General features: G+C 42.7%; 1 long non-coding RNA gene across 1 annotated transcript; it reads right to left on the reverse strand.

Moving 5' to 3' along the window:
- Nucleotides 1–2,162: 2,162 nt before the first annotated feature.
- On the reverse strand, nt 2,163–22,093 carry LOC117528236. The gene is made up of 4 exons (XR_004565711.1): nt 22,034–22,093; nt 12,832–12,915; nt 7,974–8,031; nt 2,163–2,271 (listed from the first exon to the last, which is right to left on the reverse strand). It is a non-coding gene; the product is annotated as an uncharacterized LOC117528236 (long non-coding RNA).
- Nucleotides 22,094–22,106: the final 13 nt, after the last annotated feature.

Raw genomic sequence — 22,106 nt, forward strand, 5'->3', positions numbered from 1 at the left:
CAGCTGGGAACACAGTGGGTAGGATCATCACAACGAAGTGCGTGAGAGTGCGGGGCCAAAATGCATGTCAGTGTCAGGGCACCTTTAAGTTGGAATTAAATGGAATGAGCTTTAACCTTAAAAAATAAAAATATAATGCAATGCTAAAATCCCAGAGGCCGTATGAGCCTTGTGTTCTTTATAATTCGCAGTTGTTTATTATTAAGATGCTGTTGTCTTACATACAATATGTACATGTTCAATAAAAACCCTCTATTCATCAGTCGATCAAAAACAATATTTCCAGTTTAACAGCATCTGCAGGAGGCTTTGTGTGTACATGTGCGTTTGACACATTCACTACTAGCCTGTGATGTCACCACGCTAACGTCCGCGAAATAAGTTCAGAGGTAGGTTTCAAAAATGGTGTTTTCACTTTTAGAAGTGTTTATTTCTCACTAGTTTTTAAATAATATATGAGAAACACATAAAACAAAGTGTTTTTGGAGAGACCAGCCACTGACGTCACAGTGCCGCTCTACTCTGATGGGCTGTCACATCCGTCACTGAAAAACAAAATGGAACAGATTTAAAATAGAATGTGAAATTTTAACCTCTTAAAATAGGTCAAGGTTCACCATCTTTGAACTTGTCCAAGGTCTGTGTCCCAAGAATGTTCCCTGTGAATTTGAAGACTGTGGCCGTAACAGAACTGGACTCATGCTGAACACAGACAGACGGACGGACAGGCGCCAGGTCTTCACAATACCCGATGGCCATATGTTGGTCTCGGGTAAAAACCCTGAAACACCATCATATCAAAACAAATAAGAGACAAAATTCAATTTATTATTCAACTAAACTGCAAAGATATGAACTTTTTAACATTTCTGAAACACTTCTCTTAATAAGTAACAGTAAATTCTGAAATATTTTTGCATATTCTGGATTACCAGATCCGGAATCTGGATCCGATCATCACCAAACTTTGTTGTTTGATAGAACATTTGACTATGTTACACCCAAATTTTTTTTCAAGCCTTTCTGCTGATTTTATTCATCAAAGGGTCAAGAGGAAATGCGGTCTTCAGCAGATCTTTCCTCAGTCAGTCACAGCTGGGACTTAATTTGTCAGAAACTTTGCTGACAAGAACCCAGCAACCAGACAAACACCACTAGAGATGTAGACCCAGGATTTGTCTGTCTTAGATTCAGTCTTCTTTTTGAATCTGGACTCCTGTGCCTCCAGTTCTTCTTGGTGTTTTGCTTCTTGCTGTTTCATTTCTTTTCTGCACTCAGACATGTGCAGGTTCAGTTGTTTCTGGTAGATTTACTCTTGGGCTTTCAGTTCTTAATCATACTGTAACTTCACAGCTGCCAGTTCTTTGTCCTTCATGTTCTTCTGAGCTTCCTGCAGACGTTCTTGCTCCGCTTTCATTTCTTGTCTGCTCTTTGTCTTGTGGGCATCCAGTTGTTTCTGGTAGTTTTGCTCTTGGGCTTTCGGTTCATCATTACACTGTAACTTCACAGCTGCCAGTTCTTTTTCCTTCATGTTCTTCTGAGCTTCCAGCTCCTCTTGCAGACGTTCTTGCTCTGCTTTCATTTGTCTGCTCTTTGTCTTGTGGGCATCCAGTTGTTTCTGGTAGTTTTGCTCTTGGGCTTTCAGTTTTTCATCATACTGTAACTTCACAGCTGCCAGTTCTTTCTCCTTCATGTTCTTATGAGCATCCAGCTCCTCCTGTAGATGCTTTACCTTCTCTATCACTTCTTTTCTACACTCAGCCACATGGACTTCCAGCTTCTTCTGGTAGTGCTGGTACTGTTCCTTCTTAGTCTGCAGGTCCTTCTCAACCTCTGCCCTCTTAGCTGCCAGTTCTTTCTCCATAGTGAGCTTCAGAGCTTCAATTACTACCTTTAGACATTCTCGCTCCTCTGTCACCTGGAGGAGCTCCTGTGAGAGGTCAATCAGGCATCTGGTGTTCCAGCAAGCTCTCAGCAAAGAGGAACCTCGAACAGTGGGCTGGACTCTGTTTTTATACTCCCCTGTCTTCCTATGCTAATGCAATGATTCATGCTAATATTAGGCGTTGTGCCATCAGCAAGTATCATCACGCGGTTATACCGCAAGAATATTAGCACATCTCAAAATTGCACAACATTCTATTAAACAAGTCTAATCATACCCGTGTATCAGGTTTAGTCTCCTTATCTGACTGTGGTAAGTACTGGCATCCTGTTCCATGTGCTGTCTGCAACATATGGATGTTTCTCAATGTATCTTTCTGGGCCTCACTAAAAAAGGGACACATCACATTTATAACACTTTGAAAATGATTATATAAGTAAATCATCTTTAGAACAGCATGCTAAGAAACTAAAATAATACTTAAAGCAAAAGCAAATGTAATCATAAATATAACATACCTTTAATTTGGTACACAATACACAGTTCAAAGGCATTCAAACATTTCATTCATTCATTCATCTTCTACCGCTTACTCCAATTAAGGGTTGCGGGGGGCTGGAGCCTATCCCAGCAGTCATAGAGCGAGAGGCGGGGTACACCCAGGACAGGACACTAGTCTGTCGCAGGGCCACAAACAGACACACCCACACACACACCTACGGACAATTTAAAGACTCCAATCCACCTGACCTGCATGTCTTTGGATGTGGGAGGAAACCGGAGCACCCGGAGGAAACCCACGCAAACATGGGGAGAACATGCAAACTCCACACAGAAAGGCCACGGGAATTGAACCCACGACCTTCTCACTGTGAGGCAACAGTGCTAACCACTAATCCACCGTGCTGTGCATTCAAACATATATTTTAAAAAGTATTTAAAGGGGATAGAGAATCAAAATCATCTTTTTCATGTTTTTGGTGTTAGTTCAGAGTCTCCCCGCTGTGGGGAAAACACACGAAGTGCCAGCAAGTGTCAGAACCTCTGTTTCAAGTATTTCTCCTTTTTTGAATTGCCCCTAGAAAACAGGCCAATCCGTTTTTGAGAGAAAACTTACGTCACTTTTTCATCAATAGCCCCCCCCACACACACACACCCACACCCACCCCCTTTCACACACGCCCCTTCGAAATTAATTATTCATAAGGTTGTGCCCACCCATTCGTACCACTGGAAGAGGAGCAATGGTGAGCTCCAGGTGTACCTTCCCAGGCTGTCATAGCGGACTACAATCTTTACATATTCTTCCCACGGAAAGCAATGTATACGATCACTGGCTTTTATTCATTTTTAACCGCATCCCCAGTACATACAACCGCCGACTATTTCTTTGCTCTGCGCATTTCACGGAGGACTGTTTCACAAACCTTGCATAATTTCGAGCTGGCTTCAGTCGCCATTTAATATTCAGTAGAGGGTCAGTTCCGACTTTGCGACAAAATCAACCCCAGCAATCAGTACAGCCTGTAAGTATCACATTTTCTTTTGTTTTAAATTTGTTTTTAAATTTATTTCGGATCATTTTTTTTTATTATCATTATTATTTTGTGACTCTGGCTGACTTCATGTTGGTGGGCGAGGAACAAGATTTATCACTCAACAGCAATGTTGAAACGTGATCTGTTAAATAAGTTAGTGAAGATTACTGTCGTCTCGTTTTCGCTCCAACGCGCTCAACTTTTGTTCAGAATCAGCTTCTTATCACTGGTAATGACGCGGATTTCCTCTCACTCAAACCCGCAGCTTCACAGTGCTTTGAACCGTCGTCCACAGACTTCAATAGCGACACAAGTGCAGCAAAACGAGACGAGTCATTGGATAAATGCTGGGCTTTGTCCCGCCCATTGGAGGCTCTGCGTGTCTGGGGCTCTATGGGGCAGTGGGCGGGCCTCGGCTGGCCCGGACGCTCAGCTTCTGCATGATGATTGGATGATCTGTCTGAGGCTGAATCCATTTTAGATTGACAGCGAAATGAGTGAATCAGCGATTATTTTCATTCTGTTCTGAGTTGAACCGGAGACTTTCCTAATCCTCTTAGCGGCATTTTCAGTGAGAGCAAGGGCCAATCAAACTACGGCAACCGATCAGCGCCAACACCTACGTGCATTTCATAATGAGGTTGCCAAATAAGCTCTGAAACGACGCCATTAAGGGCAAACGACGCATTCTAAACCCAGCATAGTAACATAGCTGTTTCAGAGAGCCTTTTAGGAAGGTTCTGAGCCATTACAGACCCAACCAATTTGTTTGGGGGCTACATATCACATCACAGAACAAGGATTAATGCCCTATTCAACCTCTCTCTATCACCTTTAAACATTTAGATATCATGTAATTAACCTTAGCTATTAATTACGTGTTTAATAAGCATTGATAAATACTGATCACTATTAGCATATGAGTCATATATTCTTCAACAGCAACAAGCTCTATTAATATACGAAGTCTGTTAGAAAAGAATCCGACCTTTTTATTTTTTGCAAAAACCATATGGATTTGAATCATGTGCGCTTGCATCAACCAAGCTTGAACCTTTGTGCGCATGCGTGAGTTTTTTCACGCCTGTCGGTTGCGTCATTCGCCTGTGAGCACGCCTTGTGGGAGGAGTGGTCCAGCCCCCTCATTGGATTTTCATTGTCAGGAAATTGGCTGATTGACTGCCGCTTTGCTTCATCAAAATTTTTTCAGAAACTGTGAGAGGCAGCCAGGTGGAAACCATTCGTTAGATTTAGATGGCTTTTGGTGAAGTTTCTAACCGCATCACACGGATTAAGGAGTGTTACAACTGGATTAATGACAGCCAACAGCGGCGGAGGGTGCGCTGCGCACCGAGCGGCGATCGACAGGCTGGAACGACCAGATCATTTACAAAGTGAACGCTTTGTTGATCCGGGACGTCGTCTCACTACCAGAGAAATGGCAAGACAGCTGGACATAGCACTTTTTCGGCACATTCCACTGTTACAGGAGTTTTTGTCATGGAAAGAGGAGCGGAGGAATTCGCCACGGAGCCGATAATGGCGCGGGACAAAAGCACCTCCGTGTTGGTCTCACAGGACAAGCCCTAACATGCCCAGCTCTTGTACCATTCAGAAGATTCAGACGGCTTTCGGTGACTTTTCAGTTGTGTGACTATCCGCGAAATTGTGGATGAGCTGGACATGCCACAACATGTCCCATGAGGCTTCATCACGGCGTTCCTGTTTGTTCTGCACCATGCAGCTCCATCCCGACGCGCAAATTCCTCCAAACGTCGAAAAAGTGCTGATGTTAAACTCTTCTGCCATTTCTGTGGTAGTCAGACGACGTCCCAGATCAACAAAGCATTCACTTTGGAAATGAACGGCACATTCCTCTGTTACAGGAGTTTTTTTGTCATGAAAAGACGTGCAGAGGAATTTGCGCATCGGGACGGAGGCGCAGGGCACACAACAAAAATCAACGCCGTGATGAAGCCTCACAGGACATGTTGTGGCATGTCCAGCTCGTCCACAATTTCTCGGATAGTCACACGACTGAAAAGCCACCGAAAGCCGTCTGAATCTTCCGAATGGTGCAAGAGCTGGGCATGTTAAGCCTGGTTTACACGACAGGATCCTAAAATTATCTTTAGGTTTCCAAAACCTGAGAGACCACACACGTGAAGATAAAAAATCATGGATCTAACAGGTTTGGTGGTACAGTGTGTGGTGTTCAGCCACACAGTGAGGACAACAACACCACACACCAACAGATTTCACACACGAACATTTACAGTTCAGACAGCAAATCACACAAAATCTCTCGAGATTAAACGTGACTTCAGAGTAAACGAACGGAGATACTTTGTGGACTATTTAAAACAGAGGGAAAACGATACAAAAAGAAAAAGAAAAGGCGTTCTTTAAATGAGTGGAGACAGCGCGACCACCACACTTTCTGGTAAGTCAGAACAGCTATTGTGATTTTATTTTCCGCTCCGTATGTCCGTCACCTCACTTTCTGATTGGCTGCACGTCACATTCAGCAGGCTGTGAGCTCGTTTGTGGTCGGAGGACACAACACACGCTGCAATATCGGGCCAAAAAAATCCAACATGTTGAATATCCCCGATTTGCGATCGGAGCGCTCCTGAAGCCCCTTCTGAGCAGATCAGAGCGCTCTTAACACACCACACATGGCAGGAATATCTGATAAGATTATCTTTGACGTCATCACGATTGTCGGGGCGTCCTTAAGATTGTCGGAAGGGGAAGATCGGGTCCGATATCAGCCTAATTATCCTGCCGTGTGAACCCAGCTTTAGGGCTTGTCCTGTGAGACTTCAACACGAAGGCACTTTTTCTCCGCCGTCAGCAGCAGCATGAATTTCACCGCCACTCTTTTCATGGCCAAATCTTCTGTCACACTGGAATGTACCAAAAAAGTGCTGATGTGCACCTCTTCCACAGTTTCTCTGATAGTCACACGACGGTCCCACATCACCACAGCGTTCACTTTGGAAATGATCTGGTCATTTCAGCATGTTGATGGCCGACCGGAGCGTGGCTCGCTCTCCACCGTTGTGCGGACGTCTTTAAACCGGTTGTACTGCTCCTTAATCTGTGTGATGCCCATAGGATCGTCACCAAAAGCCGTCTGAATCTTCCGAATGGTTTCCACCTGGCTGTCGTCCAGTTTCTGGGAAAATTTGATGCTTTGATGCAGTAGCGCTGCTCCAGTTGTTCCGCCATTTTCCTTGTAATGAAAATCTGCCGAGAGCACAACACATGTCCTCACACAAAGGCTGCTTAGCAGCAAATGACACAATTGACAGGCGTGAAAAAATTCACGCATGCGCACAAGGGTTCAAGGTTTGCTCATGCAAGCACACGTGATTCAAATCCATCAGGTTTTTGCAAAAAATAAAAAGGTCCGATACTTTTATAACAGACCTCGTATTTATTCAATTCCCGACAATGATCCAATACTCCAATCAAACCAATACCCTGCCAAACATGTAGGCATACAGGCAAACATCAATTTGACCCCACCACAGTACCCCTGTGCGTAACCTCATAGCCAGTCTTAGGGAGTCAGAGTCCCACAGAGACCAGGTCGAGTAATCGTGACTGTGCCTGCCTTAGGTTGTCCCAGGGTTTAAGATGGGATCTTACCCGTCATGGTCTATCCAGCCTTCCAATACTCACCTGAAAAAGGATACCTACTGGGCAGGGGTACCAAGGGGAGGGGGAACAACCATTTGAGGTGTCATATTCAAACAGTTTAAATTTTCACAGATCATCAAATCTGTAGATTCACTGAAAGTGAATTGAAGTACCTCTTTAATAATTTATCTCAAAATAGATCTGTTGGATCAATCAATGCTTAAACAATACATGGCAGTCGTTTTAAAATAATACTAATACTAATAAGAAATAATAATAATAAGAAGAACAATAATAAAAATAATAATAATAACTAGGACTGCAAGCAGTCATATACGGGCCCTCGTTCTGCGTGACCGCCTACCCAGGGCAGTGTGCCCCCTTGTGACCAGATCTGAGCATATGCGTACAGGGGCAACCACTCATCACACAGTTAAAATTTCAAGCAAATCACACAATGTAAATATGTGTACTGAATTTCGTGAGGCTACGACGAAAAAAACCCCAATGCGGAGGGGTTTTTGAACATTTCTAGGGGGCACTATTTTGCTGCGACCATGTGTGCGACCCCCAAAATATCGAATTTCGGATCCAGCCAGACAACTGTGCAAAGTCTGGTGAGTTTTTGAGCATGGGAAAGGGCCGAAATTTCGATTTCAAAAGTGGCAATAATAATAATAATAATAAAAATAAATAAATAAATAAATAATAATTACAATAGGGTCCTCGTAGGACTTTTTCATACTCGGGCCCTAATAAGAAGTGAGGTCCAATGTGTTGGAGGTTATGGTTTGTGTTCACTGTCAGTGATGTTTAGATGATCGGTCTGAATACGAGCACAGAAATCCATTCAGGTTGGAGTCAGAATACAGCATATTTAAAAGACGTGAAGAAATACCTACTCTCATCCTCATCGTCAGAAACTGAGATATTGACTTCTCCCTCGGAGACGGTCACTCTCTGGAAACAAACACACAGAACATTCATGAAGCAACATAGTCATTAAAGACAAACAGTGACATCATAAATAATGATCTTAAACATCAACGCAAGAGCAAGCCTCCACAAAACATCAGATAAAGAAGGTTGGGGAGGGTGGTCTGTGTGTTCCTCAAGCTCAGGTCCTCCACCAGAGCCCTGGGAGTTTCAGGGTTCTGCTCAGTATCTTAGCTGTTCCACAGACTGCACTCTTATGGACAGAGGCCTCTGATGTTGTTCCTGGAATCTGCTGGAGTCTCTCTTCCAGGTTGAGGGTTACAGCTCCTCGTGCTCCTGTTACCACTGGGGCTACTTTGGACTTCGCCTTCCATATCTGCTCCAGTTGCTCCTTCAGTCCTTGGCACTTCTCTATTTTCTCGTGCTCCTTCCCTCTGATGTTGCTGTCAGCTGGGATTATCAACCACCACTGTGTCTGGTTGGTTGACCAGCAGCTGCTTGTCTGTCTGGAATCTGAAGTCCCACAGGACCTGAGCCCTGTCATTCGTGACCACCTTTTGTTCTAACCTGTATGCGGCACAGATGTTCCTGTACATGATTCCCAACACTTGGTTGTGCCTCTCAGTGTACGCTGTCCCAGCATGCATCCTGTTACTATGTGCTGCACTGTCTCTGGGGCACAGTTGCACAGCCTGCGACTTGGGTCCTGTCAGCTGTGGTGGACTCCTGCCTCCATGGATCTGGTGCTTAGGGCTTGTTCTTGTGCTGCCATGATCAGAGCCTCTGTGCTGTCCTGTAGACTGGCCTTTTCTAGGCACTGGTAGGTTTTTTTGATGTCAGCCACATCCTCTGTCTGTCGATGGCATATCCCATGGACAACTTGGTCTTCCAGGATAACTCCTCCTCCTGTTCCTTATCAGTCTGTCTTCAGCTGCCTGATGCATTGTTGTAGCAGCTGATCTCGGGCGGCCATCTTTCAGAGGGATTCATGGATGTTCCTCATCCCATCCTGGACTGTGGCTTTGACACTCACTAATCCTCTCCTTCTTTCTGTTACTCATAGCGCCTAAGGGTGCTGGACTTTGGGTAGAAACTTCTGTGCATTGTGAGGAGTTTTCAGGGTCTTGACATCAGTCACTTCTATCTCCTGTGGCCAACTTACAGTTCTATATAAAAGTTTTGGCCCCCCTGATGATTCCCATGATTTTCCTTTATAAATCATTAGTTGTCTGGATCGCAATTTCAGTTAAATATATCATATAGCAGACAAACACAGTGATATTTGAGAAGTGAAATTAATTTTGTAGGATTTACAGAAAGTGTGCAATAATTCTTTAAACAAAATTAGGCAGGTGCAAAAATTTGGGCACCCCAACAGAAAAAAATCCTTCAATATTTAGTAGATCCTCCTTTTGCAGAAATAACAGCCTCTAAACGCTTCCTATAGCTTCCAATGAGAGTCTGGATTCTGGTTGAAGGTATTTTGGACCATTCTTCTTTACAAAACATCTCAGGTTTGTTGGTTTCCGAGCATGGACAGCCCGCTTAAAATCACACCACAGATTTTCAGTAATATTCAGGTCTGGGGACTTAGATGGCCATTCCAGAACTTTGTAGCAAGTGTTTTTCTTGGAATGCTGTGTTCTTTTTCATCCATGCATACCGCCCCTTGTTATGTCCAAATAACTCAATTTTAGTTTCATCAGTCCACAGCACCTTATTCCAAAATGAAGCTGGCTTGTCCAAATGTGCTTTAGCATACCTCAAGCGACTCTGTTTGTGGCGTGTACGCAGAAAAGGCTTCCTCTGCATTACAGCATCACACAGCATCTCTTTGTGCAAAGCGCGCTGTACAGTTGAACGATGCACAGAGACACTATCTGCAGCATGATCATGTGTTAGGTCTTTGGAGCAGGTCTGTGGCTTGACTATGACTGTTCTCAACATCCTTTACTTCAGGTTATCTGAGATTTTTCTTGGCCTGCCACTTCGGGCCTTAACTAGTACTGTGCCTGCGGTCTTCCATTTCCTCACTATGTTACTCACAGTGGAACCTGACAGCTGAAACCTCAGATAGCTTTTTGTATCCTTCCCCTAAACCATGGTGTTGAACAGTCTTGGTTTTCAGGTCATTTGAGAGTTGTTTAGAGGCTCCCATATTGCCACTCATTAGAAGAGATGCAAAGAGGGGAAACATTTGCAAATGGCCACCTTAAATACCCTTTCTCATGATTGGATTCACCTGTGTAAGGAGGTCAAGGGTCAATGAGCTTACCAAACCAATTTTGCTTTCCAATAATTAGTGCTAAATGTATTCAAATCAATAAAATGAGAAATTTATGCACCTGCCCAAATTTGTTTAATTATTGCACACTTTCTGTAAATCCTAGAAACTTCATTTCACTTCTCAAATAGCAATGTGTTTGTCTGCTATATGATATATTTAACTGAAATTTCTGATCCAGACAACCAATGATTGATAAAGGAAAATCATGAAAATTACCAGGGGTGTCCAAACTTTTGACTGATGACTTGTGCAATTGCCTTCCTGAGGAAGGTCATCATTGCACTGTTAGCCTTGTATAGTACCAGTACCAGCATCCATGTGTGGGGCACTTAGTCATAGGCTTTCTTGCAATTGGTCCAGGCTGTGCTCAGAATGGTCTGTCTGGCCTTAGGGTCCTGGTGTACTTCTCTGTCAACTAGTAGGTGGTGCTTTGACCCTCTGGTATTGTCTCCAGTGTACTTCTGAGTTGTGCTCATGTGTTAACTCATGTGCCTATACAACTTGGTTGCTATGATGCCTGAGAGGACCTTCCATGTTGTGGAGAGGCAGGTAGTTGGCCGGTAATTCAATAGTGTCATACACTTGTGGAGTCCTTCATGATCAAGATTGTCCTGCCCTGTGTTAGCCAGTCTGGGTGAGTACCTGCTGTTAGTAGCCCACAGATTTGTGCTGACAGGTGCACATGGAATGCTGTTAGCTTCTTTGGTGATCCAGTAGGCGTGGATCACCATCTGGTCTTGATGCTGTCCACCTGTTCACTCCTGAGACTACCTTCATGATGTTGACTAGTTCTTGTTCAGGGAAGTCGCTGTGATGTGCTCTTCGGTCCACCAGCCACTTGGCATTGGTGCTGTGTGATGCCTCTTTCTCCCAGATGTTCTTCCATCATTGCTCAGTCTCAGCTCTGGGAGGGTCTGTCCTTGTGTTACTGTTTTCAAGATTCAATAGTTTATTGTCATTGTCAAGGTAACAATGAAAAATTACATTTAGAGCAATTCATACAATCAGCAACCTGTGCAAAAACAGCAGTGTGATGTAAACAGTACAGTGTGTAGGCACATATGATGTAAACACTGACATGGCAGGGAGGGAGAATAGATTAAGACTGTTATTGTGGAATATTGCTTATGGAATGTTTGCTGCATCAATGCAAAACCAGTTCACAGTTATAGCCAGTGTGAGGTACTAGAGGGTGAAGGGAGCTGAGAAGTGCAGTGTTCATTTAGGACTCTGATGGCCTGGGGGTAGAGGCTGTTTGCCACCCTGCTGGTCCTGGCAGGGAGTGATCTGTACCTCCGGCCGGATTGCAGCGGGTGGAACAGGTTGTGTGCTGGGTGGAAGCAAGCCATATGTCAGCACAGTTTCCTCAGGTAACAGAGACGCCGCTGAGCTTTTCAACCAGCAGAGGTGATGTTGCTCCCCCAGGACAGATCCTCCAACACTGTCAGGCCCACAAATTTAAAACGGGGCACTCTGTCCACCGGCTCCCCATTTATGAACAGCAGTGTGTGGTCTGTTGATGATTTTCAGAAGTCCATGATTATTTCCTTATTTTTTTTTATGTTTAAGGCCAAATTGTGTGTCTTGCACCACTTTGTCAAAAGCTCAACCTCCTCCCTACATGCAGTCTCATTGTTTGATATGAGTCCGAGCACAATTGCGTCATCTGCAAATTTTATGATGTAACTGGTAGGAAGTGTGGGAGAGCAGTCATGTGTGTACAGGAGTGGACTTGGTACACAGCCCTGTAGAGCACCGGTATTGATGGAGATGGTAGGTGAAATGTGCCCCCTTACCTTCACATACTGAGAGCGGTCAGTTAGAAAGTCCAGCATCCAACTGCATAGTGTGTTATTTAATCCAATGTTCCTCAGTTTCAACAGGAGTGTGCCCTGGCAGACTGGTGTTGAATGCCGAGCTAAAATCAATAAAAAGCACTGTCGTGTAGGTGTTTTTGTGTTCTAGATGTTCCAACAGAGTGTGAAGCACAGTAGTGACAGCGTCCTCTGTTGATCTGTTTTCCCTGCATGCAAACTGGTGCTGGTCCAGAGCCGGTGGAACGGCCCTCTTGATGCGTTTCAGTATCAGTCACTCAAGGCACTTGGCGAGGATGAAAGTGAGAGCCACAGGCCAGTAATCATTCAGGCAGGTGACGTTGGCCTTTTTAGATACAGGAATAATTGTGGCTGCTTTAAAACGTGCCAGGACCCAGGCATTGGAGAGGGATAGACTGAAAATGTCCGTGAGAACCTCTGGCAGCTCATCGGCACAGTCTCTGAGCACCCGTCCCAGCACCCTGTCTGGTCCAGCTGCCTTCCTGGGGACTGAAAATGTGTGGCAAGGTCCGAAGACCTGAAGCCCCGGGGGTGGGGTGGGAAGGGGTGGGGGAGCTGCTGTTCAAGATAAAGATGTTAAAGATAACGTTGAAGGAGAAAGTCTTATGATTTATATAATGTTTTTTAGAACTTAAAAAAAAAAAATACAATAAATAAACTTTAAAAATTCTAAATTGATGAAGAACAGTCTGAGGAACTTACTGGGAAGGAATACCATCTGTGCCGAGACCAGGTTACCGAGGAAGGCCAAGTACTCCTCCACTCCACAGCCACCCAGGGAAGCTTCTGGACACACACACACAGATCAGACCGAAAAAAGTTCCAGTTTACTTTAACTATGGCAGGTAGCCAGAGACTGTGATGGGTGTCCAATGTATGGGCTCACCGCGGACTCTTCAGAAATTGTGGCCAATATTAGAAGCTTCTGGGATGATGCCCTTCCTCATGCCTGGAATGATTTGTTACATTTAATACCTACCTTGAAGAGAAACCTAGACCCAGGAATGTTGGACAACAATCCATGATGTGCATGGAATCCCCCCCCGTTTGTAGTTTGGTGTACATATGAAGCGTGGACTCGGACTTGTTTTAAAGTAATAATGTTTTGAAACACAAGGTTCGGTCAGATCGGCACACAGAAATGATCACACAGACTGCATTTTGCTAGAATAAAAAGGCGTATATTTATTCCCCACAAAAGCAGTTACATCAAACACAAGTGGTTGCAGCGCATTTTTCTCTCTTACCATGACGCCTTTAAGGTGGAGAGCCAACACCTTCAGCAGAGTGCGCCTGTCAACCGGCTGGGCGTTCGTACGTTAACCCGCAGCAGACTCTATTGAAGCATGGTTCTGCTCCCTCTTTTCTAGTGTGTCCGCGAAGGGAGGGTGAGTGGCCAACTCAACCTCCCTGGCGCACATAATTCCTTTAATCAACAGGCATCTGAAAGTTCTTTCCTCTTGCAAAAACATCTCTTCACTCCCAGTCGTTAGTGGCTACAAAAACAAAGTTGTGTAATAATAACAAGTACATCCAGCTCTTCACTCCCAGTTCAGACTGACCCCAGCATGCTAAAACAAAGTTGAATAACAAGTACATTCTCAGGGTTACTTTAAGACAGGTGCAAAACAGCACAATAACATTTTTATTATACAAATAATTACACATATTTCCATTAAAGCGCACAACTCCTCCCACCAGAGGTTACCGCCTGAACCAGAGGAGGGTCACAGTCCAGTGTCGCCAACCAAACAGTCCCCTCCAAAAATCAGCCCCCCCTCCCCACCCCCACCACCTTTTCATTTCATTTCAGAGCTCAGTAGTGATTCACCGATTATCACCTTATTTCTGCTTCAAACTGACTTTGATTGCTTTGGGTGCAGAGACTCAGACTCATAGCCGGCGCCACGTGGGGGCATTTGGGGGCGACGCCCCCTCACGTCATCAACCTCACCCCCTCGGATGTTAGAGTTATCAAAAAAATAAACAGAAAGAAAAAGAAATACTGGAAAATATAGCAAAATATTAGTTATTCAATAAATCAAATCAAATCAATTTATTTATATAGCGCCAAATCACAACAAACAGTTGCCCCAAGGCGCCTTATATTGTAAGGCAAGGCCATACAATAATTGGGTGATTCTTTAACTACGGGCACTATGGCCTTGTAAATGTAATTTCCACCACACCATTGCCTTACAATATAAAGTGCCTTGGGGCAACTGTTTGTTGTGATTTGGCGCTATATACATGTGCTCTGATGTTACTGTTTATCTCCATAGAAACTACCCACACAATCTTTCATACAAACTTTTTAAAGGGACATTACAGTGTTGTGGTGGAAATTACGGCAATAGTGTGGGACAACTACATTTTGTTTAAAAAAATCACAACAGTTGTATGACATTGAATACCCCAATTATGTTTTGATTATTTTACTGATATTTTATTCAGAGATATTTTAAAACATTAGAAAAAACGTTTGTTTACTATTCATTTTTATCATTGAAGATCATAAGTCTGGGTGTGGGACAAGCACAAAATGGCAATATTTGCATATAATGATGCTGAAAAAAGGTGAAAAAGTCATCATAGACTACTAGGACAAATTTCTTCAAACGCTTTCATTGTAAAGATAACTATAAAAGTGTGAAATTTCCCCTTTTTTCTTTTTTTCATAAAATATGATCAAGGGACATAAAAGTGCCCGTAGTCTAAGAATCACCCAATTACGGAAAAAACCTCAACGGTCAAAATGACCCCTGTGAGCAAGCACTTGGCAACAGTGGGAAGGAAAATCTCCCTTTTAACAGGAAGAAACCTCCAGCAGAACCAGGCTCAGGGAGGGGCAGTCTTCTGCTGGGACTGGTTGGGGCTGAGGGAGAGAACCAGGAAAAAGACATGCTGTGGAGGGGAGCAGAGATCAATCACTAATGATTAAATGCAGAGTGGTGCATACAGAGCAAAAAGAGAAAGAAACACTCAGTGCATCATGGAAACCCCCCAGCAGTCTAAGTCTATAGCAGCATAACTAAGGGATGGTTCAGGGTCACCTGATCCAGCCCTAACTATAAGCTTTAGCAAAAAGGAAAGTTTTAAGCCTAATCTTAAAAGTAGAGAGGGTGTCTGTCTCCCTGATCTGAATTGGGAGCTGGTCCACAGGAGAGGAGCCTGAAAGCTGAAGGCTCTGCCTCCCATTCTACTCTTACAAACCCTAGGAACTACAAGTAAGCCTGCAGTCTGAGAGCGAAGCGCTCTATTGGGGTGATATGGTACTACGAGGTCCCTAAGATAAGATGGGACCTGATTATTCAAACCTTATAAGTAAGAAGAAGAATTTTAAATTCTATTCTAGAATTAACAGGAAGCCAATGAAGAGAGGCCAATATGGGTGAGATATGCTCTCTCCTTCTAGTCTCTGTCAGTACTCTAGCTGCAGCATTTTGAATTAACTGAAGGCTTTTTAGGGAACTTTTAGGACAACCTGATAATAATGAACTACAATAGTCCAGCCTAGAGGAAATAAATGCATGAATTAGTGAATAATATCACGTATTTAACAAATAAACCAAATTAGTTAACTAAAGTAATTAATTTTAAAACAAACAGATATGGCTTGTGTCTGTGTTCAAGGGATTTGATAGGTTGAGGGTTGCACTTGTCAGCGCGGCATAGGGCGGTGCGTTTCCAACGCATCGTGACGTCAGACGCGTCGTTTCGGAAGCGGCAAGGGGCAGAGATTGCTACGTCACACTCTGGCTGTTTGCACAATCTGAAAAAAGTTCAGCGATCGCCGTCTTGAACTTTGGTCGCCTGAACCACAAAAAACCTTTAAAAAACAGCAATAGAACAATTCTCCCATCACCCTACTGGGAGAAACTTTTTTCAGCTATTTTTTGAAGTGACATCGACCGAGGGAGGACTGTTGACTTGGTGGGATATCAGATATTGGCGGGCCGACCCACACGGAGAAGCCGGCCTTCAGGCATCATCACTGGGCAGAGCGATCCAGGCCGCCGGGGTGATGGAGCAAACCCACTCAGTCTGAAATCTCCCACTTTTTGTACACTCAACAAAAATATGTGGGTGATTCTTAGACTACGGGCACTTTTATGTCCCTTGATCATATTTTATGAAAAAAGAAAAAGGGGAAATTTCACACTTTTATAGTTATCTTTACAATGAAAGCGTTTGAAGAAATTTGTCCTAGTAGTCTATGATGACTTTTTCACCTTTTTTCAGCATCATTATATGCAAATATTGCCGTTTTGTGCTTGTCCCACACCCAGACTTATGATCTTCAATGATAAAAATGAATAGTAAACGTTTTTTCTAATGTTTTAAAATATCTCTGAATAAAATATCAGTAAAATAATCAAAACATAACTGGGGTATTCAATGTCATACAACTGTTGTGATTTTTTTAAACAAAATGTAGTTGTCCAACACTACTGCCGTAATTTCCACCACAACAATAATGTCCTTTTAAAAAGTTTGTATGAAAGATTGTGTGGGTAGTTTCTATGGAGATAAACAGTAACATCAGAGCACATGTATATAGCGCCAAATCACAACAAACAGTTGCCCCAAGGCACTTTATATTGTAAGGCAATGGTGTGGTGGAAATTACATTTACAAGGCCAATAGTGCCCATAGTTAAAGAATCACCCATAAACGCAACACTTTTGGTTTTGCTCCCATTTTGTATGAGATGAACTCAAAGATCTAAACCTTTTTTCACATACACAATATCACCATTTCCCTCAAATATTGTTCACAAACCAGTCTAAATCTGTGATAGTGAGCACTTCTCCTTTGCTGAGATAATCCATCCCACCTCACAGGTGTGCCATATCAAGATGCTGATAGACACCATGATTAGTGCACAGGTGTGCCTTAGACTGTCCACAATAAAAGGCCACTCTGAAAGGTGCAGTTTTGTTTTATTGGGGGGGGATACCAGTCAGTATCTGGTGTGACCACCATTGCCTCATGCAGTGCAACACATCTCCTTCGCATAGAGTTGATCAGGTTGTCAATTGTGGCCTGTGGAATGTTGGTCCACTCCTCTTCAATGGCTGTGCGAAGTTGCTGGATATTGGCAGGAACTGGTACACGCTGTCGTATACGCCGGTCCAGAGCATCCCAAACATGCTCAATGGGTGACATGTCCGGTGAGTATGCCGGCCATGCAAGAACTGGGACATTTTCAGCTTCCAAGAATTGTGTTACAGATCCTTGCAACATGGGGCCGTGCATTATCCTGCTGCAACATAAGGTGATGTTCTTGGATGTATGGCACAAACAATGGGCCTCAGGATCTCGTCACGGTATCTCTGTGCATTCAAATGCCATCAATAAAATGCACCTGTGTTCTTCGTCCATAACAGACGCCTGCCCATACCATAACCCCACCGCCACCATGGGCCACTCGATCCACAACATTGACATCAGAAAACCGCCTCACCCACATGACGCCAAACACACTGTCTGCATCTGCCCTGGACAGTGTGAACCAGGATTCATCCGTGAAGAGAACACCTCTCCAACGTGCCAAACGCCAGCGAATGTGAGCATTTGCCCACTCAAGACGGTTACGACGAACTGGAGTCAGGTCGAGACCCCGATGAGGACGACGAGCATGCAGATGAGCTTCCCTGAGACGGTTTCTGACAGTTTGTGCGGAAATTCTTTGGTATGCAAACCGATTGTTTCAGCAGCTGTCCGATGGCTGGTCTCAGATGATCTTGGAGGTGAACATGCTGGATGTGGAGGTCCTGGGCTGGTGTGGTTACACGTGGTCTGCGGTTGTGAGGCTGGTTGGATGTACTGCCAAATTCTCTGAAACGCCTTGGAGACGGCTTATAGTAGAGAAATGAACATTCAATACACGAGCAGCAGCTCTGGTTGACATTCCTGCTGTCAGCATGCCAATTGCACGCTCCCTCAAACCTTGCGACATCTGTGGCATTGTGCTGTGTGATAAAACTGCACCTTTCAGAGTGGCCTTTTATTGTGGGCAGTCTAAGGCACACCTGTGCACTAATCATGGTGTCTAATCAGCATCTTGATATGGCACACCTGTGAGGTGGGATGGATTATCTCAGCAAAGGAGAAGTGCTCACTATCACAGATTTAGACTGGTTTGTGAACAATATTTGAGGGAAATGGTGATATTGTGTATGTGGAAAAAGTTTTAGATCTTTGAGTTCATCTCATACAAAATGGGAGCAAAACCAAAAGTGTTGCATTTATATTTTTGTTGAGTGGATATATGTGAAGTCCCAGTTTGCCCAACGGAGTTTAGTTCTGCAGCTTTACTGAGGTGAGAATAATGTAAAAATAAAACGTGACGTTTACTGAACTGTGAAGGTTTAATTATCGGCTAACGTTAGCTTAGCCTTTTAGCACAGTTGATCTGAGTGAACACTTTAATTTGTAAATGGTTCAGTCTTTTTTATTTTTACCAAATAAAGCTACAGCTTTTTTCAGACACCAAAAAAGCTCAACTTTAACTTATTTTTTCTGGCGTTTTTTCCATCGTTTTTTTTTTTGCTGTCCCCCCCCCTTTTTTTTATGTATAAACTGTTTAGTGTTTCTTTATATTTAAAGAAATATTTTTATTTGTCCCAATCAGGAACATTTGCTGTGCAGACAACCAAACTTCCATTGATGAGCTGAACACCACAAAGTCCAGTCGAAAGAAACATCTCTGCTTTTCAGCAACACCACCAGAGTTCAAAGCTGCAGAAGAGACCTTCATCTGGTCCAGAGAATCCAGCAGACACATCACCTGCTTCTAAATAAAAGGCTCTTTCACAGCAACTATTTTATTATTTTTAAAAAGCTGTTTCATTTTATATTTTAACAATAAATGAACAGATCATAAAAATGTCCACAAAATCAAAGTCAAAAGACATTTGCACAAGTAGAAGCTCTCCACTTATTGTGCTCAAATTCATATTTTAGAAATGACTCTGTCCTGATAACAACATTAAAGGCAATTACATATTTTGACAAAATTACAAGTTTAAATGACTATATATAAAAAATTCTCATGAGGTTTATGTCAAAGAAATCCTACTTTACAATCACACTGCAGTCATTGTTAACTTATTTCCTGTTGCATTTATAATAAACATTTGTATTATTCAGTGTTTGTTTTTCTGGTTGAAATGAGATATAATAATCTACCAGACTTAAAAAATGTACAAATTTCCATGTTATTGTATTTGTCTAAAAATAAATTTCCATGTTCCTTATGTTAAACAAGAAATGATCTAATCTGAAATAACAGGTGGTTTTAATTTACAGATGAAAGTGTTCTAAACTTTTTTTTTAACAGTAAACAGAAATTTTGAGGTAACAAACAACAAAAAACATTTCCAACGATTTAACTTCAGAAAACTGCTCTATAAATGAGCAGTCCTGTCACATGTTAATGTTTGCACAGATCAGTGGTTTCTGCACCGGAAAACCACTGATGGATTGGAATGGATTGGAACATTCCATTTTGTAGAGATCAGTGGTTTCTGCCACGAGTCTTCCGTTTTGGCCCGACGCGTCATTCCTATTGGACAACGCGAATGTACGTCACAGCTCTGTCGAAAGTTGGATTGGCTTGAACTTTGACCACGTCAGCCTGCCGACAAGCGGCAATGCACACTCCTGTCAGAAGCATCAGTTTTGACGCGTCTAAAAAGCAACACGTCTCATTGAAAATAATGCTTTTTAGAATGATTTTTGACGCGTCTGACTCAGTCAAGGGCCTTTCACATTGAATCCGTCAGATCCATCAAATGCGTCAAAAATTGGTATAGAAACATTATTTTCAATGAGACGCATTGCATTTTAGATGCATCAGATGCGTCGCGTCAAAAGCCGAGCTAAACTGAAGCATCTAACGGGAGCACGCATTGCCGCTTGTCAGCACGCTGATGGAGTCAAAGTTTAAGCCAATCCAACTTCTGACCTGCTGAGCTGTGACGTACCTTTGCGTTGTCCAACAGGAACGACGCGTCGGGCCAAAACACGGAAGATGGGTGGCAGAAAACCGCACTGGCTGCCTGTGGCGCAAGAAATGTGGCCACCATCTTGGAAGGGGCATCCTACCTATGGCAGAAACCACTGATCTCTACAAAATGGATCGGTGGAAACCACTGATCCGTGCAAAACAGAAATGTGTCACAGGACTGCTCATTTATGGAGCAGTTTTCTGAAGAAAAATCCTTTGAAATGTTTTTTGTTGTTGTTACCTCATTATTTCTGATTACTGTTTAAAAAGTTTAGAACACTTGTAATTAAAATAGCTAAATAAATCAAATGGTTCTTTAGAAACCTTTGTCTATAAATGATTAATTTCATATTATTTAATTTCTTGTTTAACATAAGGAACCTCAGGACATTTTATTTTTAGACAAATAACATGGAAATTTGTACTTTTTTTAAAAAAATTCTGGTAGATTTATATCTCATTTTAACCAGAAAAACAGACACTGTAAATACTGTTTAAATAAATATGCTTACTATAAATGTAACAGGAAATAATTTAACAATCAAAATATGTAATTGCCTTTAATGTTTGCTATCAGGACAGAGTCATTTCTAAAATATGAATTTGAGCACAATAAGTAGAGAGCTTCTGCTGTTCAAGAGCCTTTATTTAGAAGCAGGTGATGTTTCAATTTTAACAAGATCTAAGAAACTTCAACATGTTCACCACAACAGTAGCATAAAGCATTGCAGTCTGTACAATAAGGAGAGAATGCACTGCACTGGTACAACTTATTGTGTCTAGAAAATCGAGCAGGGGTGGGCAATTAATTTTTACAAGGGGCCACATAGGGAACCTGAATTATGTCGGGGGCCACACATCGATAACTCAGCTGTCTCCCATTACAATTTTACAATAAATTCAGTATTTAATAGCTTTTATAGGTAATTTTATTATTGTAATAATATGGAAATATACCTAAATAAACCTCTCTAATGATTTACAACACACAAACTTGACATTTTTAATATATGTAATAATAGTCACAGACCTCATGAGGGCCAGACAGAGACATGCAAAGGGCCGCATGTGGCCCCCGGGCCGCAGTTTGCCCAGGTCTGAGATAGAGTGACGTCAACTGCTGCTGAACTACTGAATGAACCTTAATGTTTTCAACATTTTTTTAAATCATTTAACCAGATACAGCAACACATCCAGGTACAGGTGCTATCAAAATAAATATAAAAATAGTTACACTATCAAATTTACGATTTTATGATGATTATTGCAGACAGATTAACAGCGAACACTAGGCACAGTAGTCCAACTTGAAGTGGTGGCCAGTAACTTCACGTTTTCGACGTGTGCATTGGTATTCCATTCCATTTTATTTAGTTAACAGTAAATATGGTTTTGTCTCTTTTAACTCTTTTACTTATAGAATTGTTTTTTCTTTTCTTTTCTTATTGCTCCAATAAACCCATATCAATTCCTTGTATGTGCAAACTTTCGTGGGCGCGCAGTGAAATGTGACGCTGCGTTACAAGTCGTGTAAAACTTGACAGTTTCCGTGTCACTTTGTAATAACGCGTGACAGTTTGGGCTCCAAGAACCATCACAGGAACCACTACGAACGTCACGTTCTATTAAGGATCAATACTCATCAAGACGGATCAATACGCTCAGTTGCGACCTCCACGACGTGAGACGAAATGAGGATGGTGTGTGACATTCGTGGAAGATTTTTGGACAGACAAAAACATGCTGCACGAATATCAAGAATATCACGCACCAACACGCACTATTAAGAAACATATTCAGATGTGTTAGTCACATTAAGAATGTCAGGAATGTGTCACGAATGACATAAAAATGACATTCGTAACGCGTCTTGCTTATGTGTAAACGCACCTTACAGCCGTGGGCGTGCGACCTTCCTCCACATCCAAAGGCATGCGAGTTATAGTCAAATAAATTCTTACAA

Source organism: Thalassophryne amazonica, chromosome 16, assembly GCF_902500255.1.
Source record: "Thalassophryne amazonica chromosome 16, fThaAma1.1, whole genome shotgun sequence".
In the NCBI taxonomy this organism is placed as follows: domain Eukaryota; kingdom Metazoa; phylum Chordata; class Actinopteri; order Batrachoidiformes; family Batrachoididae; genus Thalassophryne; species Thalassophryne amazonica.